At 37.3% G+C, this 23,140-nt stretch overlaps 1 protein-coding gene across 12 annotated transcripts in view; it reads right to left on the bottom strand.

The window, feature by feature from the left end:
- The window catches only part of ZNF804B (zinc finger protein 804B), an 889,892-nt gene that overhangs the window by 759,963 nt on the left and 106,789 nt on the right, over nucleotides 1-23,140 (bottom strand). For 9 of the 12 annotated variants that reach the window (XM_081533981.1, XM_081533982.1, XM_081533984.1 and 6 more), the window contains one exon: nucleotides 9,858-9,954. The gene's annotated coding sequence lies outside the window, so the exon portion shown is untranslated. Of the gene's footprint in view, nucleotides 1-4,254; nucleotides 6,110-8,031; nucleotides 9,955-11,640; nucleotides 11,846-23,140 lie in introns of those variants that run through there. The other 3 variants (XM_081533979.1, XM_081533989.1, XR_014066663.1) reach the window with 2 other exon arrangements.

Raw genomic sequence — 23,140 nt, 5'->3', positions numbered from 1 at the left:
TCCTCTGCTTTTTCTAAATCCAGCTTGAACATTTGGAAGTTCATAGCTCACGTACTGTTGAAGTCTGGCTTGGAGAATTTTGAGTATTACTTTGCTAGCATGTGAGATGAGTGTGATTGTGCAGTAGTTTGAGCATTGTCTGGCATTTCATTTCTTTGGGATTGGAATGAAAACTGACCTTTTCCAGTCCTGTGGCCACTGCTGAGTTTTCTAAGTTTGCTAGCATATTGAGTGCAGCACTTTCACAGCATCATCTTTTAGGATTTGAAATAGCTCAACTGGAATTCCATCACCTCCACTACCTTTGTTCGTAGTGATGCTTCCTAAGGCCCACTTGACTTCGCATTCCAGGATGTCTGGCTCTAGGTGAGTGATCACACCACCATGGTCATCTAGGTCATGAAGTTCTTTTTTGTATAGTTCTTCTGTGTATTCTTGCCACCTCTTCTTAATATATTCTGCTTCTGTTAGGTCCATACCATTTTTGTCCTTTATTGTGCCCATCTTTGCATGAAGTGTTCCCTGTTTGAATTCCCACCAAAAAGAATAATGTCACAAAATCAATAAACAATTTTTAATTTTCTACAAATGGAGGTATATGCTCCTCTCCTGCATAAACTTCTGTAAAGTCTCTTTCAAGTCTCCCTGGCTTTACTTGTGTCTCTTCACAAACTTCCTGAGCACACAGGAGAAATTTCTAGAATGATAATCTGATCGCGTCTCTTTCCTCTTCTAGTATTTACATGAATTCCAATCCCTTACAAACCTAATTTCAAATTTCTCAGCTTCACAAGCAGAACATGATGTAGATGGATGGACTAACACTTCAAACTTATCTTCCACTACCACTTTCTCACACTTGCTCCAGCAATTCAGAACAGTTTACAGCCTCTCAAGCACACCATATCACTTATACTTCCATGTCATCTGGCACTCCTGTTCTTTATAAAGGATGTGGCCTCACCTGGAATGCCCACCTTTTCATGTTTTTCTCCCAAATAACCCACATATACACTCCTATGTCCTGTTTGGATAATTCCAACTTCAAAACCCAGTTCAAAATCTGCTTGCTTAAGGCCTTTATAGTCATCTGCCTTCTGATAACTCAGAGAAAAAACAATCAGCCCCTGCTCTATATCTTCTAAGTGCATTCATTCTTGCAGTCTTCATATGCTATTAAGTATATTCTGTCTCCTGCATTAGATTATGAGCTTCTTATAACACAGCCTGTGTCTGACTTGCATTTATTCCAGAACCTAGCAAAGGAGCACACAGGAGGCACTGAATCCTATTTGTGCTTGACTGGCTAGATTTAAGGGGACCTTTAAATACTATTTTCTTGCTTTTGTTCCATTCAAAGTCAGAATAGAACTCTGAGATCTTGGCAGCCTCTGTTGTTCTATATGAAAAAGTCTTTATCAACACCGAGCCATTCAACAAAGAACCTCTTTCTGAAAAATTAGACCTATCTTCATTTATTTAAATTTCTGAAAACCTGCAGTAGCAAGCCTTATTGCCCCCTTTGAACAAATTATACAACCTATTTCCATTTCTGAAATTTCATAATTTCTAAGGGCAGATGTAAGGAGAGAAATAAAAATGCTTCCTCAGATAAAGGTTGTGAACCTGCTTTAAATCACATAGAAACTCTGCTCTAAGAGGCAAAAAATTATATTAAAACAAAATATTTTAACCAAAAATGGAATGTCTAAGATACTAATCCTTCAAAGTGACAACATAATGGCAAATTATGACCCACTAAACTCAAAGGAGCAACATTATATCTGAAGAAATATAGATCAGATTGGTGCTAAGCAGTGAACCTTTTTCATGGGAAATTAACGAGGTAACCACCCAGGCTTTTGGGTGCTAAATCACTTACTATCTGATGGAGGACCACATCTAGAGAAGAGCACTGAAATCATCTTAGAGAGCTCCAGGCCAACAATGCATTGATATGTGAAGATTTAAAAAGTCATCATGGTGTCATCAATAACCAATAAATAGGTTTACATACAATCTGAGGACTACAGGAGGCCTTGTGAATGATACCCAAAAGATATAAAACTAATCTCTGCCTTCAGTGAGTTTATAGTCCGGAAAGGGAAATAAGTCTAAAACAGAGAAAATGGAAATAACATGCAAGCTATGTGATTCTCCAACACAACGCAAAGTAATAAAAGATTAAATTTCTGACTGATTCATTTCACTAACATCGATTGAGTTTGACTGAATACCTAATACTTTGCCCCAGAGAGATACAGGCAATAGGAACAAGAAGATTTAAAAGGAAGGAGATCTTTATAGATTAAACTATTGTTGGAGAACTCCCAATAGCAGAAGAGGAGAGCTGAACTGGGTATTCAAAAGTGAATGACATTTAGATTTGCAGAGAAAAAGGGAAATGACTCAGACATAGGAAAATGGTATGAATCAAAATACATTCCCAGGTTATATTTTAAATTTTATCTAAATTCTAAAATGACTTGTGATTTGATATCGCAAAGCCCTGAAGTTGTGCATGTACAGTATACACAATGGAAATCTCCATTCCTTCATGCTGATTCCTTAACATTACTGAGCTCTACAATTCTGCCCACTTTTCTGCCTATTTAACAACAGAAAAGGGATAGAAGGGACCTTTCCAGAATCAACATAAGAGTAAGTCTATAAAATGACTTGTGCACTCAAACAGGGATGCACAAAGCTAATCTGGTTTGAATGTTTACTTGCTGAAATTTTAAAATATCCCCTGTGGCTAATAGGCTCATCTAATAAGCATATTCAATACTTCAATAAGTAGTATATACTTCTCCTTGCTTCTTAGAGATTGCTTTCATCCAACTTGCTCAAAGCTCTTCAAAGACATCGAGACAAATTTTCCACAGTTCTAAGTCACTCTCTGGAGGTAATTTGGGCAGTTAAGTAGGTGCATTAATTTTTTCAGGCCACAAGGGGACCATTTACTGGGTATATAGTGAAAAACCAAAAGAGAAACAAAATTCCCCTGAGCCCCAAAGATGGGTGAGGACTCTCCCCTGAGCCAGTGAGAAACATCAAACTCTCTACAGCATGTTAATTAACACAGAGGAAGCAGAACTTTGCATTTTGGTTTTACTAAAGCTAAGCAGAACATTCACCAATCACTGACCTCCTTATTCTGAAATGAATTATTTCTTCACAATTTAACCATTAATTTAAAAAAAAATACTTCCAGATACAACTATAATTGTAGCAGCCAAGCAAATATGCCAACAAAAAAGATGAATCAACGCAACTCTAATGATAAACTGTATCCAGAATTTAGAGATATCAACTGTTCTGTTAATTTTATTATTTACACTTTGGTTTTATTTCACTTTGCTGAGGTATTAGGCAATTTGCAAAGATGATGACCTACCCCAGAAGTCTCTTATATACATATTGAGACTTACTGAATTCTGATCTTGAAAGTGCCCTAGAGTATTGTTTAGCCTTGAGAAGAAAGCAGATCCAGACTTGTACCCACTGAGAGAATTAAAAAATGAAGATAATTTTCTGCAGTTAGATCTGTGTTTAACTCTAGCTAAATCCAGGCTGATTTGCATCAAAAAGAAGAGATCACGTCCTTCAACCAGTTTCTGAGGACAGAAGAATCATTAAGATGTGTGTTTCATCTTAACTTCCTACCCTCATGTTATGTCTATTCTATAAACTCAATCAGGAAGTGACTATTAAGAATGTTTTTACTTAATAGGTTCAAATATTTACAAGTATAACTGGAACAGCATATAACCAAGAAAAAAAAGAATGTGGAGAAAAAGATGAATTTGCATTTACTTTTTGTGGTTTGTATTTGCTAGGATTTGGTAATCTGAAATCACTTTGAGCTTCTTAGAATTAAGTTGTCTCATTTTAGAAAATGTAACTTTATCAAATAACCTGTGCCAAAACTCATGATCTATTTTCTGTGAAGGTGTTTAAAATGAATCTGCAAATTAGGCTTATGGAGTATATCAATTTGTGTAAGATAAGGAAAACATAATTTAATCCAGGTATCCTAGTAGAGGAAATTAAGTACAGGTAACAACGCACAGAGATGTTGGAAGAGATGAAAACAAGGAAAGTTGAGGCAACCAGAAAATAACAACAGCAGCAAATTACTACCATTTAAAGGCAAATGAGCAAACAGATTAGATGGTATTATCAGAAGCAAATTGAGAAGGCTTGCGTGTGTGAGCTGGAACTAGACAGAAGTGACTAGGAGGGAGTGACTTTCTTTTCTTTTTTTTTAGCAATATCATTGCTGGCCTTCTTAGGACGTGAATGTCCATAGACATTAACACCATTTTTCTGAATTCTTATTGAAATATAATTGATTTTCAATGTTGTGTTAGTTTCAAGTACACAGCAAAGTGATTCAGTTATACATCTATTCTTTTATGACACACTCTTCCGTTGTAGGTAATTATAAGATATTGAGTACAGTTCCCTATGCTATGCAGTAGGTCTTGTTAGTTATTTATTTTATATATAGTGGTGTGTATAACTGGATCTAGAACCACAGAGATGTAGCTACTCTCTTGAATATCACCAGAAGCACCATCAGTTCTTCTTAATGCCTCCAGGCCAATGTCCTGGCAACGCTCCCCATTCGGCCAAGCCTAATCAGAAGCCAGTGGGAAAGGAAGCCTGGGTAGTGCAGGTTATAGTGATCAGGCTCCCTGAAACCAAACAGTGTAGTGGAAGAAAAGGGGACTCTATTTGTGAGTGAACCATCAGATGTTTACACAGTTTATCTTGTCTGCTCCTCAGCATCTGTCTTTACCTTCTGTGACTATTAAAGCTTCATACAACAGGAACTACTCGCATTTGCCTATATCTTTCATGTTACAAACTAATATACTCTCACTTTCTCCTTCAAAAAGGAGAGAATGTCCCATCAGTGTGAGTTTCTCATCTAACTCAGCGAAAATTCTACCAAGGTATTCTCTAACCTAAAAACTACTTGTTAATTAAGGAGTATGTTTCTTTTATGAAATGGTAGGACAAGGAAAAGGCAGAAAAAAGAAATGAGTGGTTAATACTGTCAATGTCTTTTAGCCAAAGACCATCTATTGAACAAGTTGGGTTTTATTACCCAACTTGTTCAATGGAACAATTCACGCAGAACACATAGTATGGGAACTAAAAGGTGTCATAGTAATACCGTGTTTAGAAAAAAACCTGTTATAGGATAGGATTTGGATTTTAGTTGGTTGATTAGTGGAGGCTCTGAGGAAGTGGGGGTTCCCCCTAGATGGAGTATTGTCAGAAAGCAGGGGCAAGTCTATAATCTGGTAACTCAATAAAACTTACCTATACCATGTTAAACTAGAATGAGGACAAATCTATAAATGATAAGGAAGAAGCAGTCCTCTTATTATCTAGGAGAATGTTTGCTTGTGGCTGGCTCAGTGGCTTTGCTTTTGTTTCATTTCATTCTGGTTTCAGATGACCTTGTCTGATATTGATGTTCTGTGAAACTGCTTATATCCAACAGGAGAAAACAGGGCCTAGCTATGAGCAGCAGACCAGTTACCAGATATTAGAGGCTTCTTTTCTTCCTTTTCAATATTCACAGAACTCTTTTTCATTACATATATGAATAACTGTATATATAAAAACATACATATCTTTTCTGGTCTTTCTTCTAGTAACTGATCATGAGTGACTGTTAATATTTTAACACATCTTTTTTCTACCACCCATTCCATGTTCCCTTTGCCCTTCCTTTTCATACCACCCTAGCAAGGATTCAATGTTTAACAGAGACAGAAATGTCGTTTTAATCAAAATCACATCTTTTCTTTATGTTCAAAGTAAGTAATTATTGTACTTGTGTGATATAGCATTTTAACTTATTTGAGAATATCATGAATTACAGGATTTTTTTTCCCAATTAAGCCCGTTCAAAATAGGTTTAAAATGTTTTTATTTTTGTCTTTTATTTCCAGAGCAACAAAACATTTCTATCTTTTCTATAGATTTTGTTCTACATGCAGGTTTTTCTTAAATTTTTGAGAAGAATTTTTTTTGCAGGGAAGGAGCATATATTTTTCAAAAAGTTCAGTTCAGTTCAGTCGCTCAGCTGTGTCCGATTCTTCATGACCCCATGGACCACAGCATGCCAGGCCTCCCTGTCCATCACCAACCCCTGGAGAATACTCAAACTCATCTCCATTGAGTTGGTGATGCCATCCAACCATCTCATCCTCTGTCGTCACCTTCTCCTCCTGCCTTTCAAAAAGATTTTAAAATTTAAATACTGAAACAAATATGCTCAATCTTAATGATTAAGTAATGCTTGAATTCCTTTGGAATTTCAGCTGTGTATCTGGTTGTTTGCTGGATTGGTGGCCTGCTCCATCTCTTCAACTTGAGTCTGCTCTGCCCATTAGAAAAATGTTCAGTGGATAAACCAGTTAAACCAGTGTGGAGTACCTGCGGTGTGCTGTGTTTTTATTTTCAATCAAGGGCACTATCTCCTTTGGCAGAAAATGGAACAGTTTAAAATTTTTGTCTGGTTATTATAGGCATTGCACTTAAATACATGAGTTAACTGATTCCATATTTCTCATTTCTTCTAATCACATTTTAGCATCTTCAAATGACTGGTACCTGGAATAGCCACCCAACTGACCTCCTGAATCTGGCCTTAGCAGAGGGAAGAATATAGTTGAAACTGAAACAGTCTAGTGTCTGAAGCATTTTTTCAATTTAAAAAAAAAATAATAGTCAACCTTTGCTAAACTGAGGTTTCTTGGTAATTGAATTAAGTCTTAGACAGATAATTGTGAGAGATAAGGAAGGCAGAAAAGGTAAACCAGGATGATCAGAAGATGAAGGACCTGACAAGCATGCTATAATAAATGAATTGAGAAATTTAAACTTGTAGTTGATCAATTAAGGGGGGTAGGAAATGGTAGCAGGCATGGGGATGGTTAGAGCAGATTAGCATCTTTGAAATCTATTTGGATTACAAGCTTCATTTTCAATATGCAGATAAACTTGAGTAGTTAAGTCTTTGTCACTCAGAATTTGCTGTGAGTTATTTTGATCAGCTCAACACAGAGCAACTGGAGAGGACTGGGTTTTGAGGAGGTGGAGGTGGTCATACTCAGAATAGATTTTGTCTAGAGTCTGCTGTCTATAGTATGTCACTCCTGAAATGGGTCCACTGTCACCTTCAGCAAATGCTGTAAATTGTATACATTTAAGAGCTTAAGGCCAGGATGCACAGTTTTGTCCCAGGATATGGCCCTAAAAGAACTATCTAGGCTCTATCTAGTCAAAGCTATGTTTTTTCCAGCAGTCATGTATGATGTGAGAGTTGGACCATAAAGAAAGCTGACAGCCAAAGAATTGATGCTTTTGAACTGTGGTGTTGGAGAAGACTCTTGAGAGTCCCTTGGACTGCAAGGAGATCAAACCAGTCAAACCTCAAGAAAATCAGTCTTGAATATTCATTGGAAAGACTGATGCTGAAGCTGAAGCTCCAATACTTTGGCCACCTGATGCAAATAACTGACTCACTGGAAAAGACCCTGATGCTGGGAAAAACTTAAGGCAGGAGAAGAAGGGGACGACAGAGGATGAGATGGTTGGATGGCATCACTGACTCAATGGACATGAGTTTGAGCAAGCTCCGGGAGTTGGTGATGGACAAGGAAGCCCGGTGTGCTGCAGTCCACGGGGTGGCAAAGAGTCGGACTTGACTGAGCAACTGAACTGAACTGAGACTCTATTTTGAAAATTAAATCAATTATTTGTGTGATCTGGATAATTGGAATATTACTAAATGAAAAGTTATTATATGTGGGGTCTTAAACATATAACCTGGCTCAGAATAACACCTAATCTAACATGCCCACACCACCTCTTCAAAAGAGTAAACCTTTCCCTGAAAAAAAGTCACAAATACAATAAAATACCAGACACTTTTAAAAGCAGGATTTCAAAGAAAAAAGTCAGGACTTGTCTGTGACTTGAATTGTCTTTTCAGTCTTCTACTTTGCTCTAAGAATATATAACTTACATTTTTAAGATTTTTTTTCTTATTTACTTCCTGTACATCATTTCCTGAAAAAAGCCAAATATCTTTGTGATATGTTTATAAGCAATTCTAGTTTGGAACTGGTAATTTGTACATCCAGATTACATTCAATAAAGCATGAATCATATAGATACCATTATGTGATTATGCAAATACACACTAAATATACAATTACAAGCATATATGGGCAGTGAAATTTAATTAATTATTATGACTTAGCTCACTTGCCAAATGTAGTTTTATTAACTAACCATCCACAGATGTGTTTCCTCTCTTGATGCATTTACATTTTAATATCATGTAGAAATGATAAATTATTGTAACAACAGATGATAAAAACAGATGGAATAAACATAATTGAACCCAAAATAAGTTACATAGGTTTGAATTGAATAGTTTGTATATTTAAGCCAGTCTTAAATGCTTTACTCTTGTTTCATGGCTATTTAGGAAAAACTTCACAAACACACACACAAAGATATTTAAAGCAGCCAAAGGCATTTGAAAATGCATGTTTAAAGGTAAGTAAGTAACTTTTAAATTGATGAGCAATCACTAATTATATTTGAAGGTATAAATATTAAAAGAAAAAGTGATCAAAAAGGTCAGACATTGTAACCTAGAGATTATAAAAATTATCAATAAGCATTCATGATAAGTGAAGTGGACATTTGACAAAAAATTAGATAAAATTTAAAATCTCAGCCACTTATAGATTACATTCTCCCCTGGAGGGCTGCATTCCAAACTTAAATAATTGATGATCTTTCTAAAGAAGAATCTAAAACCATCAGAATCACTTCATTCCATTCCAAAACAGTATTTGTAGGTGTATATGTGTATTCGCATCACTAAGTCTTTTATGGCATATATTTGAATTGACACCCAGGACTATTATTACTCCCATTTGTTTGAAATTCCATCAGATAAAGTTGCAATTACATTGAAAAGTCAATATTAGGGGCATCAGATTTCTCTGATGACCAAAAGGTGAAGAAAATTTGTTCTTGTTTGTCAAAAAAGATTACAGGAATAGGATAGGCCATGAACTGGTTACCAGAAAATAAGTGCTCAGTGGTCTGTGGAAAGCCTCCCTTCTCCCCCATTACATCATATGATACTCCAGGCAGAATCTTCCTTCAGCAGGAAGCAGAGATTTAGAACTGTGTGGGCTTCAAATCACCTTCACTCTCCTTCAACAGTTATTTTAACCATAATTTATTTCTCAGGTGGTATCTTCACCCTTCATACTTTACTTCTATTTTATTTCTACTTTATGTGCATGCTGCTAAAAGACAGAGCCTAAAATTGTATGAATAGGAAAAGATCATTTTCTAAAACTGAGTTATTTTATAGTTAAATGCTGCTGCTGCTGCTAAGTCGCTTCAGTCGTGTCCGACTCTGTGCGACCCCATAGACAGCAGCCCACCAGGCTCCGCCGTCCCTGGGATTCTCCAGGCAAGAATACTGGAGTGGGTTGCCATTTCCTTCTCCAGTGCATGAAAGGGAAAAGTGAAAGTGAAGTCGCTCAGTCATGTCCGACTCTTAGCGACCCCATGGACTGTAGCCTACCAAGGCTCCTCCATCCATGGGATTTTCCAGGCAAGAGTACTGGAGTGGGGTGCCATTGCCTTCTCCTATAGTTATAGTTAAATAAGCACTTTTAAAAGAAGTTAAGAGTAGGTATTTCCGTCTAAGGCTTCATACTGCCATACTGCAGAAAAATGACTTACCACCCCTGGCTTGCCTTTGAAACTCAGAGATATATGAGAACTGTGCTTACCTCTCTAGGTTGAAAAGGCCAAGTGTATCTGATGGTAGGCAGCAAGGCTGATCAATACTTCAACACCAGGAGAAATGGTCCTCTTAAATTATACCATCTAGGGAAGAAGGCACAGGCTGGCGATTAGTCAGCTGCAAAGATATAATTTAAGATATCTAATTATAAGAAGAAGAACTGAAGTGGGTGAGAATTAAGCACTAGATTGTTGACAGGTATTTTGTTTGTTTATTTTGAAACTTACAAGAAATTATAAAGCTAAGCAGGCAAAATAGCCTTGCTAGAAAGAGAATGATAATATTTATACAATAAAATCACACCTAATCCCTTAGCCACAGTAATCATTTGTGCTTGAGGTAAGTTTAGTGGCTTATTTTTTTATTTCTAATTATATCTTTGAATAAAAAGATATCATGCAGTTTGGAAAATGGATCACATCTCCCCATACCCACACTACACGTCCACATTCACTGCCTTTGCAACCCCTCCTTGACCACTTTCATGTTCTTCTCCAGTCATTAAGAAGCTTCTTCAACAATTACAAGTAAAACAAAATGGTTGTGATGAAACAGATATACAAAAGAGCTAACTGACCTCATGAACAATTTCAGTTGCTCAGTCATGTCCAACTTTTTGCAACCCCATTGACTGCAGCACTCCAGGCTTCTCTGTCCATTACCAATTCCCAGAGCTTACTCAAACTCATGTCCATCGAGTCAATGATGTCATCCAACCATCTCATCCTCTGTAATCCCCTTCTCCTCCTGCCATCAATCTTTCCCAGCATCAGGGTCTTTCCTAGTGAGTCAGTTCTTCTGAACAGCTTAAAACTTTTTAATAATTTTTAAGCTCTATATTTAAAGTTCTTGGCAAATATGTCTTTGTTGCCTTTTCTATCCTCAAATAGCCATATAAAGTTTTAAAATCTTGACAAAATTTTCTAGGAATTATAATAGTTTTCTGTATAATATACTAGCCACAGGAGACAGGGGTTTGATCCTTGGGTGGGGAAGATCCCCTGGAGAAGGAAATGACAACCCACTTCAGTATTCTTGCTGGGATAATCCCATGGACAGAGGAGCCTGGCAGGCTATAATCCATATGGCTGCAAAGAGTCGGACATGATTGAGCAATGGATCAAGCATGCATTGATAGTGATAAAATGTTTGCATCTTCATAAACAGAAAACATGTTTATAACAGCAAGTCTCTACTCTCTATAGTATTGTGTGATTTCTAATAACTGTGATACCCATAATGAGCTTAGTAAATTACATTTGATGATGACATCATACTACCTTTGTGCCAATGATCAAAAACTGCAGAAATGTCAAAGCAGTAGCCTAGATGACTGGGTTGACTTATTTGAAGGTTCCTTAGAGTTCCATTCTGTCTATATCAAGTGTGAGTGTATTTTCATTAATAATTGTCATCCCCACTTTACCACCATAAATAAATGTGTTCAAAATGATTTCTATGTCCTCCATGGAAAATACTACCTTGAAAATTCCCTGTTCATAGGTATATTTCCAGACATTAATAATCAAAGTAGTAAATTATCTCTTTCATGGAATCCTAGTTTTTTCTTCCATTCATAGAAATTTAAAACACTGCTGCTGAAGCACCTCTATACAATGCTGTTTCAAACCTTTGGTTTGCTGTGCCAGGCTCCAGCAAGCAGACTACAGACTAAACAGCATATTCAGCTTCTTTGGGGTTCCAGAGACTTAATAATTTGTTCATTTGTTTTTATTTGTTTGTTGTTGTTTTACTTTCTAGTTCCTCACATTGTTGTTGATATCCCTTTAAGAAATTATTCAGATATCCTAGTTCTACATCTTCTGTGAGTTGATATGCTAGTTTCTTTTGGTCATCTGAGTTCATCTATTTATCAGCATTCCAATTCATACACATAGAGATTTCTTGACAACCAGGTCACTCTGCTGCATTCCATAGGAGACATTTCATTCTGAATTACTCAGCCTGTGAAACCTAAAATGACACGAGAAACATGATTCTATACGCCTACTTTCCATTTCAATTTGATGCATGTCCATTCATGAAGGCTGATCCTTCACATTCAACTCAGTCATAAATTAACAGTCCTAAGTCTTCAAAGTCAGTGATGTCACTTGCGTCTATTGTATGCTAATATGAGACACCTTCCCGGGTCTGTGCTGTGTGTTTAACATGCCTTATGTCGTGATCTGACTATTGACCATCCCCAGAATTCACCTCTCCCTGCTCTCTCTCTACATTAAATTCTGACTATCTCCCCTTCCTTTAACAAAGGAAGCTCATTCTGCATTAGGGATTCTTGCAATTGCTGTTCCTAGAAATCTCTGCTCCACAGCTTTCCCAGTTTGCACCTTCTTATCAGTTAAGTCTTAAATGAAGTGTCAGGGGTGCCTTACCGGATTCCTCACTCAGAATTAGTATCCCCACTCCCATACACCCATCATATACAAATAAGGACATTTCTAGAGATGGTAGGGATTTCCCAAAGCAGGTAAGAATGACTAGCAGCTTAAGTTGGTAAACATGCCATTAATTTGTAAAGTCAAAGCTCTGAATATTAATAAACATTTTCAGAGTTTCAGAAGTTGATATAAGGCTCGAGTCTTAAATTTCTCATAATATAGTCTTGACGTGTTTTCTTTAACAGAATAATAATCCATACTATGTTCATGATAAGGTCATTTACTTTCATTTTAAATCTTCATAAAACAGCATTTTCAGCTTTTTGTGTGAGAACATTCATGAGATGAATAAGTCTGAAACAGTTTGTGAAGGCACCTAGCACTGTGTCTGGAACATGGCATTTGCTTGATAATGCTTGCTGACCAACTATACAAGTAGCATCTTTCAAAACGACAGCTAAATTCTCTAACAGGCCCAGGGTTAGAGAAGTCAACATTGCAGTTTGAATTAAGGGGTGCTAAAGTGAGGGACAGCCATAAAATCTCTCTCCCACACTGATTCTACCAACAGTATGTCATTTTAAAGTCATTCCTTTCCTTTCCATTAGAGACCTCTTTTTGAAATGCAAGACTTCAGGAAATTGTAGCAAACCCCTGTTGTTTTATTTATTCAGGTTCTCTTCTCCAGGAACCACCCCACCTTGACCCCAACTAACAGGGAAACTCCTGGGAGCCAAGTATTTATTACACTACGTGATTTTTCCCTAACTAGGCCAGTCAGACTTTTTCTTCCAGGAAGTTAAGATTCTAATCTAAAACATACAAAAACTGAGAATTTTGAATCTTCAGATAACAACGGAGTTCTATGTCTGTCCAATACAACAGCAACTATTCACAGCTGGCTCTTAAAAATCAAATTTCAATAAATTAAAATTAAAAATTCAACTCCTCAGTTGCATTAGCCATATTTCAAGTATTTGATATTATAGAACATTTTCACCATCACAGAATGTTCTATTAAACAGAGGTGCTTTAAAACAGGGCTCAACAAACTACAGCCCCTAAGCCAGTGTTTTTTGATGAGATGAGTCGGGTTTTTTTTTTTTTTAATTTTTAAATAGTTAGAAAAAATGAAAGAAGAAAATTCTAGGATGTTAAAATTATGTGACATTGAAATTTCAGAGTCCCCAAATAAATTTTTATTGGAACACAGCCATGCTGATTCATTTACCTGTTATAGATAATGTTGATTATTTTCAGCAGATCATATGACCAGAAAAGTCTAAAACATTATCTGAACCTTCATAGAAAAAGTTTGCTAAGCCCTGCTGTAGAGGAAGTGCTAAGTTTTCCAAAGATTTCTCAGATTTTGAAAAGTTATGAGGAGACCAGAAAATACTTATATTAAAGTATTAATGATGTTTCAGGTAAGTGGAATGGCTTTTCAGGTAAGTGTTGAAGGTTGAAAAAGGAAAAGGAACACTGCCAAGAGTGTTGATATTGGGTGGATTAAATGGGAAGAGAGTCTTCTTCTCCAATAACAGGTATGACAGCATTGCATTTTACTGTGCTTGCTATGGCATGCCCAGGTCCACCATTGTCATAAAGGAGAGGTGAAAAAATGGATGCCCTAGCATTTCTGTAGTCTAAACAAAAGGCTCCAAGATGTCCTCTGCAAGATTCCTGCTAAATTTCCTTTATGTAAGCACAGCACCTTCTCTGCCTCTGCACAGCTAGACACACAAGCAAGAGCTGATGGGTCTCAAACCAAGTGTAAACACCATCCAAGTAGAAATTATGTGACAGCATCCTGGGTGAACTATGAACTCCTCCCAACACTAAAAGGAGGGACACTTATTGTATGTGTTTCTTGAAAAGATTTCATTACAGAAGGGTAATTGACAAAAGTCAAGAAGTGGCCAAGGTCATCCACACTATAGGAGTTATACTTTCCTGGAACTCACCATAAATTGACAGAAAAAGGGGATACCAGACAGAAGGATACAATAAATCAAGACAGAATTCCTGAAATGGGTACAGAGATGAAAGTGTTTAGGGGCTCAGAAGAGAAACTGTGCTTCATGGAAATTCTGGGTCACTTGCTATGACAAATAACTCTCAGCTCAAGACTCTCTTATAGAAAACTCCAGAGAATCTTCCCTCTATTAATAAGCCTGACAAATCATGTTTCATTTTCTCTGAGAGATGCTAGGTAATCACTTTGCCTCTAATTCTATCTAATACAATCACTGTGGAAAAGTGGGTGAGAGCACCAGCATGACGTCTGAGGCCTGAGTTTGAATCATGCCCCATCACCTATTAGCCGCCTTGTTTTTCACAACTACAAAATGATATACATACTTAAAAACATGTCGATTAATAATTAATATTATTTCAAATAAAGGTGGTTACCACTGAGACGGGCAAGAAAAGTAAAATGGATGCTGATTTAGAAGATACTGCTAATGGCCCAGCAAATGTCCATCCTGCCCCCACTTTCTTTGCAAATAGATTCTGAGAATGTACAGAGTCAGTATGTAATTACAAGCAGTGGATCATGATCTATTGAGACCAAATCTGACAACTCTGTCCTCACATTCCTAGCCTCCTCTGCATCTAGGGCTTATTGAATGCCCCATTTCTAGTCAATGAGACATTAGTAGAAAGTTCCTGGATATTAAGTAGGGTGGAGGTGGAGGTAGTTCTGGGAAAGCTTTGGTTTTCTCAGATGAAAGTAAACATACAATAAAGTAACAAATACAAAGACAAAGCCACAAGAATTAGAGTCATAGCCATAACAACCCTCAACCACTGAACCAATAATCAATATTCTAGACTTCTTGTGTCATGAGAAAAATAAGTCTCTGTTAGGCATTATTTTTCTGTCACCCATTCCTAAAAATGAATTCAATACAATAAAGGTACCCAAGTTGTACTGAAAAAAAATTTTTTTAATTTCCCTAGAAATATGTTCATCATCAATATTAAAATGGGAAAAGAAAGAAGCAAAAGAATGTCAACTAGAGTTTCCTTCCCTCACAATTCCTTCTAGAGAGTGTCTTTAAGCCCTACTTCTCTGTTGGTGGTGGTGGTGCTCAGTTGTGTCTGACTCTTTGTGACCCCACAGACTGTAGCCTTCCAGGCTCCTCTGTCCATGGAATTTTCCAGGCAAGAATACTGAAGTGGGTTGCCATTTCCTACTCCAGGGGATCATCCCAACCCAGAGATTGAACCCACATCTCTTGCGTCTCCTGTTAGAATCTATAATGTCATGGCTGCCACAAGCAGTCATATTTTCCTCTGGTTGTGAACCATCTAATACTACAAGAAGATAGACACAAGGACAATAAAAACATATTCCAGTGCTTACTATATGCCAGAGGCTGTTCTAAGAGTTTTACAGATCAGGGTCATACAAATGGGTTAATACAAATGATTACAAATGGGTCAATATCTGTAAAACTCTTAGAACAGACTCTGGCATATAGTAAGCACTGGAATATGTTTTTATTGTCCTTGTGTCTGTCATCCTGTAGTATCAGATGGTTCTCAACCAGAGGAAAATGTGGCTGCTTGTGGCAGCCATGATTACCTCCCCATCACATTATAGATTCCAACAGGGTAACAGGAGACACAACAGGCATGGGTTCAATCCCTGGGTCAGGAAGAACCTCTGGAGTAGGAAATGGCAACTCACTTCAGTATTCTTGCCTGGAGATTTCCATGGACAGAGGAGCCTGGCAGGCTACAGTCCATGGGGTCACAGAGTCGGACACGACTGAGTGACTAAGCATGCACACATGCTGATTTACCAACCCTGTTTTACAAATAGAGAAACTGAAGCACAGAAGAGTTAAGTAATCTGCCTAAGGTCACATAGCTAGAAAGTGATGGAACCAGGATCCAACCTCAAGCAAAAATGTGAATTTAAGCAGTATGTGCCAGCACCTCTCCCTCTGAGACGGCAATATGCATGATGTTCGGCAAGATAAGGAGATGAAATTGATCTGATAAACTGATCCAGTGGAGACTTTTTTAAAACTCCACATCTCATATTTTGCCAAGCCATCTATTTACCAGGCTCTTTGAGGTATCCAGCTAATGAGGAAATAGGATAGTCAATTTAGAAATTTAAACCATCTAAAAGTCTACCAACTACAAGAAAAGAGGAGAAGGTGTTTATCTTTGAAAACAAAGCTAAAGGGGCCCATCTAAGTGAGAGAAACTCTCTAGAAGAAAGATATGAAGGTGGCAACCCCAAATTTAGAAGATTTATCCCCACCTATGTTAGCTCTCTTGGCAGTCAGAATGCGGTTCTTACTCTCCCATCCTCCGCCCTGCTCAAGGTACTGAGCTGGAATCTGCCTATCATCAGTAGTTTCAGCATCTAACCTGGGTAACTACTCCTCTGTATATTTAAGTAACAGTCTAAAAGGAAAACAAGCTAGAAATTATCTGATTTGACACAAGTCTATTGGTGGGGAGTAGGAACACTACACCGGTTTGGACTAAGTTGTCCTGTTTGAAATGGATAACTCAGTTGCACAAGGTAACTGTAAAATTATCTTTCATGTTGTACCTGAAGTAAATCATGTACAATTTCATTTTAAGAGAAAGGAGTGGTTTAAGTGACCAGTAAAAGCACCATTTATTTCTATTGGCTCTTGGTAACCGTATTAGCTTTACTAATGGAGCACAAACTGGTCTTTGTTGCATATTCATTCATTTGAGATAGAAATTATTGTGTTCTAGCAATGGACAAGCATGGTGTAAAATACATATTAACAGAGCAAGAGATGTGCCCATATGCCTTCTATTTGTTTCTAGAGGTTTTAGGAGTGGAAACTAAATTTTGTGCTGGTCCATTAATGTATCTCATATTTACTCATGAAATAGAACCTTGAATTCTCTGATAAGCATGATGTAGCAAAGTACAGATAGGCAGCTTTTCTGAAGAAGGCCTATTTGAAAAATACTTAGTATCAGTATTGAGAAATGAATGATGGCCAAGGATATCAGAATGTCCAAGGCAGGGGTTCCAAAAAGGGAAGCCTGAATTAGAAAGCATTTGATAACTGCCTGAAGATTTCACCCTAGTAACCCACTGTGTCTTACTCTAAAACACGTATTCCTTTCTTTGTTCCATGACATCACCTACACTGTCTACTGCTATCAAGGACACACATACACCCTCAACAAGGACTATCATCACCCACTCTAATGCCTTTTCCCCAAAACACAGACTTAGGAAAGTAAAAACTGCTTTCTCCACACAACACACATAAATGTCAACCTAAAATTGCTTGTTTTGATGGGTGAGCATTGTTCTAAAGGAATCTGTCTGCATTTATTTTATTGATCATCTTTAAGAAACACAACAACCTACTACTGAATTTCAACTACTTTTTAAAGAGCAGAAATAGGTTCTGCTATCTCAAAGCGTAAGAAACCTCTAGGGCTATTTTTCGTGAAAGTCACTCAGTCGTGTCTGATTGTTTGCAACCCCATTGACTATACAGTCTATGGAATTCTCTAGGCCAGAATATTGGAGTGGGTAGCCTTTCCCTTCTCCAGGGATCCTCCCAACCCAGGGATCAAACCCAGGTCTCCCACATTGCAGGTGGATTCTTTACTAGCCGAGCCAAAAGGGAAGCCAGGGCTATTTTCAAGGGGTGGAAATAAACTGCCTACTTAAAAAGAGAGTGTGAGGGAAGGAAAGAGAGATATCACCCAAATTTATGTCAATAAGCTAGATAAATGTAGACAGATTCAGATTCCCACCTCTCTTTTTTGACACCAAAAAAAAAAGAGAAAGGAGTCTAGGACCACGAAGAGCATGACTACTGCTCCATTCTGGAAGAATGACACTGAATGAGATGTGATGAGGTCAGATGACAAGTCAGAATACAAGTTTATCTGACAAGATAAAGGATGTATGTGTATGTTTCCTTAATTGTGGCTCTGTGGCCATCACCCAGTTGAAAAGCCTGATGATCAGTAGAAGTCTCCAGCACTCATTTGCCAGAAACCCTAAACAGAGATGAAGGAAACCAAAACTGTCAGCTGCAATAGCAGCCCACAGCAGATGAATATATTTCCAAATTAACTGAGTAAGAACATTTGGCTACGTCTGCCAGATTTATTTTATTGTATGATTTTCAGGCTAATAATGAAGACTAAGTTCTTAATTATAAGATTTGCATTCCTCCACTCTATTATGAAAGCTCATACAAAAGCTGTTTGTCCCTTCATTGAAATAAAGGTTTGAATACATGATAGAGAAAGGATGGGTTGGCAAATCAAAGGCCTTTCTAACTAGAATTAAGGACTAACAGTCCTTCTCAAGTTACCAAATGGTGTAAGTAATAAAATTTAGTGCCTGGTTTCACAATTTTGGATGTTCCATTTCTTGTACTACAGGCAGGAAGAAAATGTAGTGCACTTGTTCATATATGAAGAAGCCCACGTTAACTCACTCACTGTTATCTAAGATGTGTACTGTGAGTCATTTTACAAGATAGATTTTAGTTTTATGTGAAACCCCACATGTAAGTGATTTGGCAGGTGTGAGGTGAAAGACTAAGCATAGGGATATGGCCCTAAACTCCTGACAAAATGGGTGTAACAGGTTCAAGGCTAAAGAAGACCCAGAATGCTAACTTCAAAAGCTCACTAATGCCATGTCCTGAGCAACTGCATGAAATCTCCACTTCCCAGCACTGACTCACTGGAGGACAAAGCTCCAGCTTTAGACAATGCATGGAGTGGACCAGTCTTGGGAGACCAAAGCACAGGATTGACCATTGCCAGCATTTTAGAACAACGCAACAGAAGACACACTTGTTGCTGGGAAGGAGGTTTCTTTGGGACAGAGAACTAGAGAGAGGCCACCAGACAAGAAGGTTCTTGAGGTACAAGAAATTGTTGTGAAGGGTCTTGACTTCAGACTTTAGCTACTGGTCAAAGTAAAAGGTTGAATAGAAAGCAAGAATTCACATCTTTTTAAAAGGCTGGAAAGGAAGAAGAAGATAGAAATATCCATGTCAGTGGCTCTTGAACTTGAGCATGTATCAGAACCCCCCAGAGTGTTTGTTAAAGTACAGATGCTGGGCTCACTCTGAATAGGAAGCCCAAGGTGACACTTTGAGAGTGTACATGTTTAACAAGTTCCCAGCTTATCCTGATGCTGCAGGTCTGGGGACCACACTCTGAGAACCACTGATCCACATCAGGGTTTCTCATTCTCAGCATGATTGACATTTGGGGTCAGATAATTCTTGTTGTGAGGAACTGTCCTGTGCAGTTTAGTATGTTTAGCATCATCCCTTGTCTTTACCCACTCGATGCCAGTAGCAACTCACACAAATGTGGCAACTAAAAATGTCTCCAGACATTGTCAAATATTCCAAAGAGGGGACTAATGTCCACTGAAAAGCTAATCTAGACAGATGACAAAAGACTTATTCTAATTTTTTTAAAGAGTTTTATCCCAGTCTTATTTTTAATTTTTTTTTCTGAAAATCTATTTGGTAACTGTAAATATTCCTCATTTATTTAAAGGTCAGGTTTTTCACACTAAGAAAATAAGAGTCTTATTTCAGTTCTAACTTATCAAGCTACCGAGGACAAAAACCAACTGTTTGTTACTCATTCTATGATATATGGTCCTTCCCTAAATTTCAGATATGTGGGTTGGATTGAGATGTATTCCTCAAAGTGCTTTCAAATTCAAATATTTTACCCAACTCCCTAGAGGAATCACCATAGAATAGATTCTGGAGTCACCTTAAACTAGGAAAATAATGCTGAACACAAGTTTGACAAGAGAGAAAGAAATAATATACATGTAAAAAAAAATCCCAGAGAGAAATAATAATTATCAAAGACAAGGTAAATCCCCAGAGGGGAAGAGAAGCATACAGATTCTAACAGCAAATAATAAGCAATGGCTCATAAACAAACTTTCTATTTAAAAAGCAAATCAAGTGTGAATGTAAGTTTTTGGACAGAGACACTACTGAACACATATAAACTCCAACACAACTGCCCTCAAGAAATACAGTGTATAAATATTTCTTCTTTTGAAGCTCTTCTTTGTTTCTTCTTTAGAGTTCATATAAATGTTAATTTAATAGTAAGTTTAACTTTAAAAGGATTACTGGTAGAAAAAAAAGGCACAAAAATTCATCCTAGCAGCTTATGGTCCAAGAGCAAGCAAGATTTTCTGTAGATCCCTCTATTATTTCAAGCACAATTTTCTGGAATTTTCTTAGTAGAAGGAACTAATGAAGATTATCATTATGTTAGGGTCTTAGTATAAAAGTTATGCTAAAGATAACAGTTAAGGTAGCAATTTCTTTTCTAGATCATGCATCATTTTTTATTTTTGATCACTCCTATTTTGTAGTTTGCTGTGCATCTGCATGTGTGTGTGTCCATGCTCAGTCATGTCCAACTCTTTGTAAACCCATAGACTATAGCCTGCCAGAATCCTCTGTCCATGGAATCTTCCAGGCATGAATACTAGAGTGGGTTGCCATTTCCTACTCCAGGGGATCTTCCCAACCCAGGGACTGAACCCATGTCTCGAGTTTCCTGCATTGGCAGGTGATTCTTTACCACCGCACCACCTGGAAAGCCTGTAGTTTGCTATATGTGGTATCATTTATTCAGTCAGTATACTGTGAATGAACATGAGTCATGCATAGAAAAGCCCTGTAAGATGAAGCAGGAAACATATCAGGCCAAGCTTTCAATAGATGCCCTACAGCCCTGAGTATGCCTCTAAACTACAATTTGGTGATCTTTGAAGAGGATAACTTGAGAGAGAGATTTAATTTTGTTTCCTGCTTATACAGATTGGCCACAAGGATCCAAACAAGTGGTTGAGTAGAAGAGTGAGCTCTGTGCAGAAGGGATTTGTCAGAACCTTGAGGAAAAATAAGGAGACAGTGGATCAACAAACCTAACAGGGACTTGGACATTGGACCGCCCCACTCCATCTGACAATCCAGTGATGTAGGATAGAAAGTAAAAAAGTTTTTCACTCAAAGTAATGGTTATCAGTGTAGCAGATGGAAATAGGTGAGAGAGGGCAGAAAGAAGCGTCCTTTGTGTTACTATATTCCTCTTCAGACTGAAAAAGACACTTTATATATGCTGTGCCACTGAATTATTTTTAAATATGTCAATTTTTTAAATCAAGAATCTTAAATAGGTGGTTTTTTTTGTTTGTTTTTTTTTTTATCAGACATACCTGCATCTAAGTGGCTCCTAGGAGCCACCAGTTCACTATATAGTTTTTCCGAGAAAAAAGACTGTATTAGCATCTACTTGCAACACTATTTACTGGATAAAGAGTGAACGTGGCAGCCATAGACGTGACCTCTTAATTACATGTGCACCACATCCACATCCATTAGTTTAGAATACTGATGTAATGCTTTTAGGTCTCTAGGTGTATCCTATGGAATAATAGCACAAAGGGATGTTAGCAGATGTTTGGTTTTAAAAAAAAAGTTCTATTTATAAATTTAGCTAAACACTGTTTTAAGCAAATTTAAAGATGTTCCTTTATTGCGCAAGTTTCCAGATCTTGAATATCTATGTGCTTTGTGACCCTTCCAGAGAGGTACATATGATAAAAATTTCCCAAATCATTTTATCATGCACTGCCATTTGCAAACAAAGCATCCTGGGAGAGTACACAGCAGCTGATCATAGTTTAGAAAACACTGAAGAGTACACATTTGTATATTATATTTCAATGCCATTTTTAAAAATTTCAACCATCTGGCATCTTCAACTGTCATTTAATTTCCTTTAATTAATCTCTGTCAGATACATTAAGCATATAGCAAAATTATTATTAGGTTACACTATTAACTTTAAAATTTTATAGGCTAGCATAGTGATTACTTGTTTTTTTTAATTTTTAAAAGAATATTTTTAATTGAAGTATAGTCAGTTTACAATACCATGTTAGTTTCAGGTATATTGCACAGTGATTCATTTTCACATTCTTTTCCCTTATAGGTTATTATGAAATATTGAGTATAGTTCCTTGTGCTGTACAGTACAGTAGGTTCTTTTTGATTATCTAGTTTATATATAATTGTGTGCGTGCTAAGTCACTTCAGTTATGTCCAGCTCTTTGCAACCCTATGGAATGTAACCTGCCAGACCCCTCTGTCCAAGGGATTCTCTAGGCAAAAATACTGGAGTGGGTTTGCTGAGAGAGTCAATTCCTAGGCAGGTTGATAAGAAGTCCAGGGTCTCTGAGGAGGAGAAAGGGATCTGGGGCTCTTAAGGAGGAGAAAAGGACAATAGTTTTTTTTTTTTTTCCCCTCTACATTCCTTAGTCTTAGTCACATAAAACGTTTTTTTTTTCCTTTAAGCCCAGAACTGATGATTACACAACAAAAGAATCAGTTTAAACTAGGTACTAAGGATTATATAATAACAATGTATCCTGCTTGAGGACAGTTTCTCCTTTCTGAAAACCTTCCGACTAACCCTGACATCTTAAAATGTATATTACAGGAGTGGGTCTGGTAAAATCTTTCTATTATTAAATTCTAATCCTGTTATCTTAAAACATAAATTGTGGAAGTGGGTCTGGTAAAATTTTTACAATCATGAGACATTCTTTTGATTTATTGTAATAACCAATTTAAATAGTATATAGCTCCCTTGCCAAAGACTAGCGAGGGGGGTACTCTCTGTCCCCCTTCTGATAGACCCTTATAGGTTATTATGAAATATTGAGTATAGTTCCTTGTGCTGTACAGTACAGTAGGTCCTTTTTGATTATCCAGTTTATATATAATTGTGTGCGTGCTAAGTCACTTCAGTTATGTCCAGCTCT

The sequence above is a fragment of the Giraffa tippelskirchi genome, chromosome 10 (assembly GCF_054371585.1).
Source record: "Giraffa tippelskirchi isolate mGirTip1 chromosome 10, T2T-mGirTip1v1.2.pri, whole genome shotgun sequence".
NCBI lineage: Eukaryota > Metazoa > Chordata > Mammalia > Artiodactyla > Giraffidae > Giraffa > Giraffa tippelskirchi.
Note: the sequence above shows the minus strand (reverse complement) of the source record. Positions and strands in the feature narration are given on the sequence as shown.